This window comes from Vitis vinifera, chromosome 16 (assembly GCF_030704535.1).
Source record: "Vitis vinifera cultivar Pinot Noir 40024 chromosome 16, ASM3070453v1".
Classification (NCBI taxonomy): domain Eukaryota; kingdom Viridiplantae; phylum Streptophyta; class Magnoliopsida; order Vitales; family Vitaceae; genus Vitis; species Vitis vinifera.
This window is the reverse complement of record NC_081820.1, coordinates 27,115,358-27,124,595: the sequence shown is the minus strand read 5'-3', so window position 1 is coordinate 27,124,595 and position 9,238 is coordinate 27,115,358. Positions and strand designations below refer to the sequence as shown.

At 26.6% G+C, this 9,238-nt stretch overlaps 1 non-coding gene across 1 annotated transcript; it reads right to left on the bottom strand.

The window, feature by feature from the left end:
- Positions 1 to 8,535: 8,535 nt before the first annotated feature.
- Positions 8,536 to 8,629, bottom strand: MIR479 (microRNA MIR479). Its single transcript, NR_127825.1, has one exon. It is a non-coding gene; the product is annotated as a microRNA MIR479 (primary transcript).
- Positions 8,630 to 9,238: the final 609 nt, after the last annotated feature.

Here is a 9,238-nt window from a genome sequence, read left to right as displayed (position 1 = left end):
TATTTCCAGGATGATCTTTTGCTGATTCCACGACACATCCAGGAGGATGATTGGCAGAGAACGATGGAAAGGCGTGGAAGCATTGAAAATGGGTTTGGCTTTGGTGAGCACGTGTTGGACCAAGAGAAAACCGAGTGTAGGGGATTATATTACCTCGCTCCGGCGCGGCATGGGATATAATGGTTCTTTGGTAATCGGCTGCCACGTATACTTGTAGGATACGTGGCAAGATCAAGATTGAGCCTCATGGAGTAAGATGGTCTCGCTGAAGTACGGCGTGTGGACTTCACGTTAAAATGGAAAAGCAACAGACCATCAGCTTAAAGAACGGTTAAACGCAATACGACAAAAATAATAGAGAGGGAAAAGGGCAAACGCAAAATATTATAAAAATTTATACAATGAATTTTTATTTTTATTTTATTTTTTATTTTTCCAAGCTTTCCTTTTCTCATCATTTTTCCCATGCTTTTTAAGGAAGGTTTTTGTTTTTCAATTACTATTTTTATAATAAATTTTAAAATCATGTGTTGAACATATGCTTTTACTTTCCTGATTCAATAATAAACAACAGTTATTTAATTAAAATTCATGAAATACAACCCTTTTATGACAAAAATACCCTTCAACAATTTTTTTAATTCACATCTCTTATTAAATATTTTTTGATAAAAAAAAAAATTAAGGGCAATTATATGTACAATTTTTTAGTAAATGGAAATTATTTTTTCTAACACGAGTAATTTATCATCCATTTTAATATAACATTTCTATATATATATTTGGTTTTTTTACTTTATAACCAACTTCCATATCTTTTCTTTATACTTTGGTCACGTTATTTTATATTTTGGTTTTATTTATTGTATTTGATATATTATCATTGACCAAGATTGAAAGTTTGGTAAGTACCATATGAATATTTTATAATGATTTGCATAAACACCTCTCCCCCTCCTCGACTACAAATTTGTATTCTAATTTAATATATATTCATGAAAATATAAGTGTTAAGCATAAATATTTATTTTTTTAAAAATAGAGTAAATTCTTTATTAAAATAATTTTAAGTTAGTATTTTTCATCCATATGGACGTTGACATCACAAAACCACAGTGGACAATCGTAATTTTTAATTTAAGTTTAAAATCATAATTGATGACTACACTTTTAAAGATAAATTGAAAACCGTAGTTACTAATTATAGTTTTTATATTAAAAATAATAGTTACTAACAAAAAAAAACTCAAGTAAGACAAATGCGGTAAAAAAAAAAAACACACTAAATACGATAATTTTTTTAAATAAATTATTTTTGCCCCAAACTCGAAAAATTGAAACTCAAATTAATAGCATTAATAATGAGTTGGACTTCAACTAATATGACAGATAGTCGAATCTTGTGATTTTTAAGTATTTGAAGTCCTAACCTTGTATGGCACGTTAGACTTATAATATTATATTTGTTAAGGTCAATAAGAATTATAAATTAGTATATATTCATTGTATTAGATATCCAATTGATAAAGACTGATCACAAAAATTGTTTCCTGTCACTATTTTGAATCTTGGAATTTTGACCTTCAATTGTATATATTACTGCATGCTTACTTTCTCTTTGGCCATATTAATATTGATAAGCGATATGAGTAATTGAAAGATCCTACCTAAATTATTTGAAATATTGAGTAGGGGTTTTTGTGGACCGGACCAAGTCAATATAGACCATCATAAGATATATTAAGATAAGTAACTGCCACTTGTATCCTATATAGGTTATGTTCGGTTCTTGGAAAATTTGACATGTGAGAAAAATAAAATAAAAATAAAAAGTAGAAATAAAGAAAAAAGAGGTGAAGGGAAATAAAAAAATAAATTTAAAATTGATAAATTATTTTTATGTATTTCTTTAAACTCATTTTACTTATTTTTTTTTCTATTATATAAGTATTGAATAACTTAAAAATGCATCATTTTTTAATAAATTTTAATTATATTTTATATTCTTTTATTTTTTTATAATAAAATTAAATATAAGAAAACCATTTTTAATTTTTTTTCTTTACTTTGTATTTTTTGGGAATCAAATATTATATTAAATTCTCTTATTGAAATTATTCAAAACATGAAACATGTTGGTTGCTCAATATTTTAATTGAAAGATCCTACCTAAATTCTTTGAAATATTGAGTAGGGGTGTCTGTGGACCGGACCAAGTCAATATAGACCATCTTAAGATTTATTAAGATAAGTAACTGCCACTTGTATCCTATATAGGTTATGTTCGATTCTCAAAAAATTTGACAGAAGTTGTGAGAAAAATAAAATAAAAATGAAAAGTAGAAAGAAAAAAAGAATAGGGGGAAAGGAAATAAAAAATAAATTCAAAATTGGTAAATTATTTTTATGTATTTTTTTAAACTCATTTTACTTATTTTTTTTCTATTATATAAGGATTGAATAACTTAAAAATGCATCATTTTCTAATTAATTTTAATCATATTTGATATTCTTTTATATTTTTTATAATAAAATTAAATATAAGAAAACCATTTTTAATTTTTTTTTTCTTTACTTTGTATTTTTTGGGAATCAAATATGGTATTAAATTCTCTTATTGAAATTATTCAAAACATGAAACATGTTGGTTGCTCAATATTTTACTCTCACTTAGCAATATTAAATTTTATTTACTTACATATTAGATTTGGACGAAGAAGTTAACATTACAATTTCAAAGCTCTTCTTTCATTTTTTTACTTAATGAATCGTACGTAGGTTCCATTTACAATATACATACCAAAGAAATAATATCAATAAGGTGGTGTCATGTATGTACTTTTTTAAGTTAAATGATTTATATCTTAATTTCATTTATTTGTACTATTGTTTAATAGTATAAACTTACCATATATAGTCATCAGTCTAAATTTTGACTTGATAAGTACAACTGCAATACCTTAGTATAGTAAAACCCTTATAAAATAATATTTATGGACAAAGAGAAATTAATTGTCACTCATTTATCAATAAATAAATAATTTATTAATTTATAAAAAGTATTATGTTTCTATCATAGAGTACTATTAAATCTAAAAATAATGATTATAATTAATCGTAAAGATATAAAAACTCATAAAAAAAAGAGATATGATGTCAAATTTTATTATCCTAAAAGATGAAGAAGTTTCAAATATGTGATGATTTCGTGCGTCGGTAGAGCCAAATAGTGCCCAAAAGGGGCATATTGATAAAAATCATTAGGGATAATAAAATTTGATCCCTTAACCTTAAATTTTAAGGAAACTAGTTGTTTTGTCAATCTGAAATAAGTTTCATATATTGTCCTCCCCAAAACCTCTTTCTTGACTCCACCTTTGGTTTCGTGAAAGAGTGAATCGATGAATTTTTACTTAATACATATACATTAAAGTTAATTTCACTCACTTCCCTTAAAGTTTTAGTTAAATACAATTAGTTTTCATTGGTTATATATATATATATATATATATTTAATTAATTAGAAAGAAGGTGAGTGAAAATATCGGATACGATAGACATTTAATAAAATTTCAAACTAATAAAATTAGGTGTATCAGCCAAATTATAGGGGTGGTCAATAAAATTAACCCATATATTAATTTATATTTTCTTAGGTTATTTCAAAAAATATTATTATTTTATTTATTTAAGTTTCTTATTAATTTAGTACATTAACCCGAGTTGGCATCAGTAGATTTTATTATTTAAGCGTGGTTATTATTTTATCAAGCTTTTATGCTCGGATTTGTTTTCTTGAACTAGTTTTTAACCAAGGCGTTACTCCTAAATGATACCTGGACCGTATTGTCGTTAAGTCGCTTTCATATCACAGCTCACAGCACAAGTTGCAGTGATTGATAGCAAATTGCAGTGTTTGATAGCGTGGATATAATTGAACCAATCTTCACGCTCACCATTCATAGGCGCTCTTAACGCGTCATTGATGCTTTGATTTTCATTAAACTATAATACTCCTTTTTTAAGGGTATGTTTGGTTTTCAAATAAATAGAAAAGAAAATATAAAGAAAAGATAGAAGGTAATAAAAATAAAAGAAAATTAAAAATTTAATTTAAAGTTAATAAATTATTTTTATGTTACTTAAAATTCATTTTACTAATTTAACTTTTTTATATAAAAATTAAATAATTTAAAAATACGTAAGTTTTCTCTAATTAACTTAAGCATCAAAGTAATTATACAAAGGGTTCTTAATGTAATTTTTCTTAATGTGATCTATCGTCTAGTTCTATAGTCATTCGGCTACATTGGCTTATTGAAAATTTTGAAGGAAAATGTGAAAAAAAGAAAATAGAAAAAAAAGTATAAAAGAACAAAAATAGGAAATAAAAAATATTTTAAATTAATAAATTATTCTTATATACTATTTCAAACTTTTTTTTTAATTTTATATAAAACTTAAATAATTTTAAAATATATAAATTTCAAATCAAATTTAATTATATTTATTTTTATATATTTTTTCATAGTGAATCAAATATAAAAAAAAAAAACATTTTTTCTTACAATTTTTTTCGAAACCAAACAAGACCTTAGAGTTGTAAATCTAACCTCAATATTTTTTCAACCTAAAAAATGCTTAGATAAGTTTAATAACGAAAATAATTTTTTATTCTTTAAAACAAAACAAAAATAAGAAAACACGTTTGTCAACAAAAAAACCATTTTCTATTTTTTATTCTTAAAAACAGAAAATAAAATATTTTCAAAGAACATTTTGTAATTGTTTGGGTTGTTTTCATTTATTTTATAAAAGTTGTTTTAAAAAATAACTATATTAACATGTAAAATGATTAAAAGTAAAGTAATAAATACAAAAATTATTTTTAAAACATATTTGAAAATATTAAAAATAAGTTAAAAATATTTTAAATTCTTAAATAGATTTTTGTTCTATAAAACATCAAAGAACAGTTTTTAAATGTTATTCTCAAAAATTATTTTAAATAATTATTTTCGAAAACAGTTACTAGACCTTATTTTTTTATAAAAACATCCTCACTTTTTCTTATAAAAATAAAATTTTGTTTTAAAACTCACATGTAAATAATTAAAATATTGAAGAGTATTTATGTTAAAAATGGATCATTTTTCCAATTCAAACATGTGAAGGGTTAAATTTACGGATTTGAATCATTTCATCTCTTTTAATCACCTAATCGAAAGTTTTATGTACATGTCATATGGTAATTTAATTTACTTAAATCAATACTCCAACAACAAACAAACAATAAATCATATTAAAAGTACTATTGCCATAGAAAATTAGTAACAAATAATTAATGTTCTCTATGGGACCTCCATGGAAGAACAGGGAAACCTGTCTCCTACCTCACATGGTGCCAAGCCATCATTGAATATAGACAAAGATGCCCTGGCTTATTAATCAAACTGAAACACTGTCTCTATGATTATATGTACACTGAATATAAAAGTTTTTTGTCAATGTTCAGCATGTTGCTCAACTGTTCTTCGATTTATGATCACAGAATTGGAAGCATTTAACACCCTTTAACATGGTTCAATTTGCTGAAAGAGAAACAGAAATGATTAGTCTATTTAGAAATGTTAAAAAGAATAATAATAGTTTATGAAAATAATTCTTAAAAACAATTTCCACTTATTTTTAAAAACAAGATTTTGTTTGAGAACTTAAATATAAAAAAACTGTTTTTTCAATTTATTATTCATGATGGTGCGGTAAACTTGTATATAATATAAAAGTTTTCAAAGTATCATTATTATTTTCAACCGTTGCTCAAACCATTGTGAAAAAAAATTGAAAATGCCTTAAATTTGTTTTAAAAAATAAAATAAATTTTAAAACAAATTATCCAAAAATGGTCTATTGTCAAATGTTTTTTTTTTTTCAAATTAAAAATTGTTTTATCTTTTTTAAATTAAAAAATTGATTTCAAGAACAATTCTTAAACTAGACAATGCTTTTGTAGTTATTTTTTGAGCTCCAAAAATGCAGAGTAGTATTCGGTTCTTAAGATTTAGTTTACAATATGTATCACTCTGATTTAGTTTACAATATGTATCACTCTTTAACACGTTTTCTTAACTGCAGATAGCTCTATCACACTTTCTAACACCTTTCCTTAAATATAGATATCTCTATCACTCTCCCTAACACTCTCTCTTAACTACAACCTCTGGTTTGATTTCATACCTTTATCTAGAAAGATAGGAATATCCATAAACCAAAAAAAAAAAGAAAAAAATGAAATTAAAAAAATAAACATCCAATGAAATTCAAACTCATAACCTACCACTACATGAGATTCTAATACTACGAAGGTTAGAATAATATAAAAGCAATAAGGCTTACACAAATTTTCCTACTTTAATTACTGATTAAGCAACTTGTATACACATGAAAAGATTGAGAATTTGTTTAGCCAACATACAACAATTATAAATATCAATATATGATTGATATCAACTTCAATTATAGGAAAGGAAATTTGACAATCACTCTTCAATTTCCTTTTTATTTCAAAAATATACCTTTATAATGTTTGAAAACCAATTTACATCCAACGAGGATAGATTACATCTTTTATGATATTTGACCATCATCATTTAGGTAACCCATCCTCGGGTTTAAGAGTAACATTATTGCACTATAACATTACCTCATAAATAGTAAAAATTAAATTAAAAGCTAGAAGTTGCTTAAAAAAACTCCGATTAAACACAAAAAATATTTACATTACCCATAAGAACAATCAACGTTAGCATTTCTTTTTGTTCAACTATGAAACTATCCTCAACTGTCTTCATCATTATTGGCTAGACTTTTTTTTCTCCAATGAGCATGAGTTCATTACATCGCATCACGCTTAAAGATAAGGTTGAAGTAACATGTTATGATTTTTTTATATTGGCACGAACTCTGCACGTTTCCGCTATGTGTTTAAAATTCAACTACCTCATAATAGTAATTAGGTTATCAATAATCAAACTGCAACCTTGAACTAAATATCTAGTGAGTATACCATAAAAATTAAATTAAAAGCTAGAAGTTGCTAAAAAAAAACTTTGGTTAAATGCACAAAATATTTCCATTGCTCGGAAAAATAATCAAGATTAGCATAGCTTTCTGTTCAACTATGGAACTATCCTCAACTGTCTTCATCATTATTGACTAGACTTTTTTTTTTTCTCCAATGAGCATGAGTTCATTACATTGCATCGCTATAAAATAAGATTGGAGTAACATGTTATGATCTTTTTATATTGGCATGGACCATATATGTTTCCCGTATGTGTTTAAAATTCAACTACCTCCAAACCTGCATTATTATATTTTATCTACTAGATATTTAATGTTCCTTTCGAAAGGGGCCATGTCAAATTCATTGGGAACAATGTTGCTAGATTCCGTTTATGATATTGAATGGATATGTGGCTATACAATGCGTAGGAAACAGATCACATGTGGAATAATAGTACATTAGTTAGGGAAAAAATTTATAATTAAAGTCACTTCTTTTGTAAATACAATTTTAATTTATAATAGAGAAAATTTCTATAAGAGAAAATAAATTATACAAATGGGATCAAAATCAATTTCTTACCTAATATGAGAGTCTAATTGAATCAATTGATTTGTCCTTATCCGTATTGAGAAGGGTTTTAAAGCCTATAGTATTGTGCCAATATAGAGAAGGATTTGAAGTCTAGTGGCCTTTTGTCCTAAACCATAAGATGCGGAAACAACATGTGTTTGAAAATCCTGAAAAATTAGGGATTTGTTTGATTTTCAAAAAATTATAATAAAAGAAAAAAATTGTTTAAGAAAATAATTTGAGAAATGTGTTTGAAGCAGAATATAAAAATAATTTATTAATTTTAAATTTATTTTTTATTTTTCATCTAATTTTTCTCACTAGTTTTTTTTCCTTGTATTTTCCCTCAAACTTTTCATGACCAAACACAGCCTAAAAGAAAATCTTGTGTAAATGTAAGAACTTGAGGCAGATGAGGGAAAGAATGCAGTTGCTCTTTACCGGTATTGAGTCAAATATTGTGTATGTGAAGGGTTAGCATGCATAGCGACAAAATCTAGAGAAAACTGACTTCCCCTCTGGGAAAATTCCTCCGTTTGGCTCCATAGAAAATATCTTTTCACACTGCAGGATCAGCCTCAGGCAGCTGCAAATGCCTTGAAATGGTTAGAATAAAATGACACATGGAGAAGAAAACAAAGAAAAATATAAGCTGCCCACTACCAATCACGACTACTCAAAAATCTGCAAATCTTACACAGTAGGAAAATGATTTCCATGGAAACAAACAAGCAGAAAGAAAGTCAGATTAAGCCCATTTCCTGGATCTACTTTTCCGCTGAGCCAAAACCATGACAATGAAAAACAATACCGAAAGGGGAGCAGTGGAAAAACGAAAAGAGCAGTTCTGTAGGAAATGACTTGCTTGCGGTTAAGAGAAGAACTATACATGCAAAGAAGCATACAAGAGTGATATTGGTTCGGCTCGTCTTTGAGCCGATGAAAATGAATGAAAGAAGATGAGCCGAACCAATACCACACCATGTCTACTTCTCCAGAGAGAGTACTCCATCTATGATCTTCATTCAATGGTTAGGAGAATGGAGCTTCTTTCCTTTAAATAGATCCACCAGACCCCAGAGCTATACTCCTACGAGCGAAGGGCTGAGAATAAGGGTGGACACCATAATTACTAGGCATATAGAACATTATCGCTATCAAGATTTAAATCAGGAATCCCATACCCGTTCCTTGGTTCCAAATCAAACCAAACAAAGTGGAGAACCCTTTTAGGCTTTTAGCCATGGCACGTGGGATAATAGTACGGAAAAGCATTCCTAACATGGTTTATCGATGATGGAAATGATCATGGAAGTTAGTATAGCAACCCATTTCTCTTATAAATATATTGTTTGTTTTAAACCCTTATAATTTTAACATTAGGTTAATATCACAATCATTCCATGTAGTCTCACCCTATAATCGAGAGATCGATCGATCGATTTTGATACCATTTGTAATAATGATCAATCCATGTATTACTTTGGTTCATTTTGATGGGATTTATTAATTTTTACATTGGTTTAGTTAAAAAGAGTCACTAATATATATAGTTTTGGTAACTTTTTTTTTCTTTATATGATATGAAAGCTCAGTATA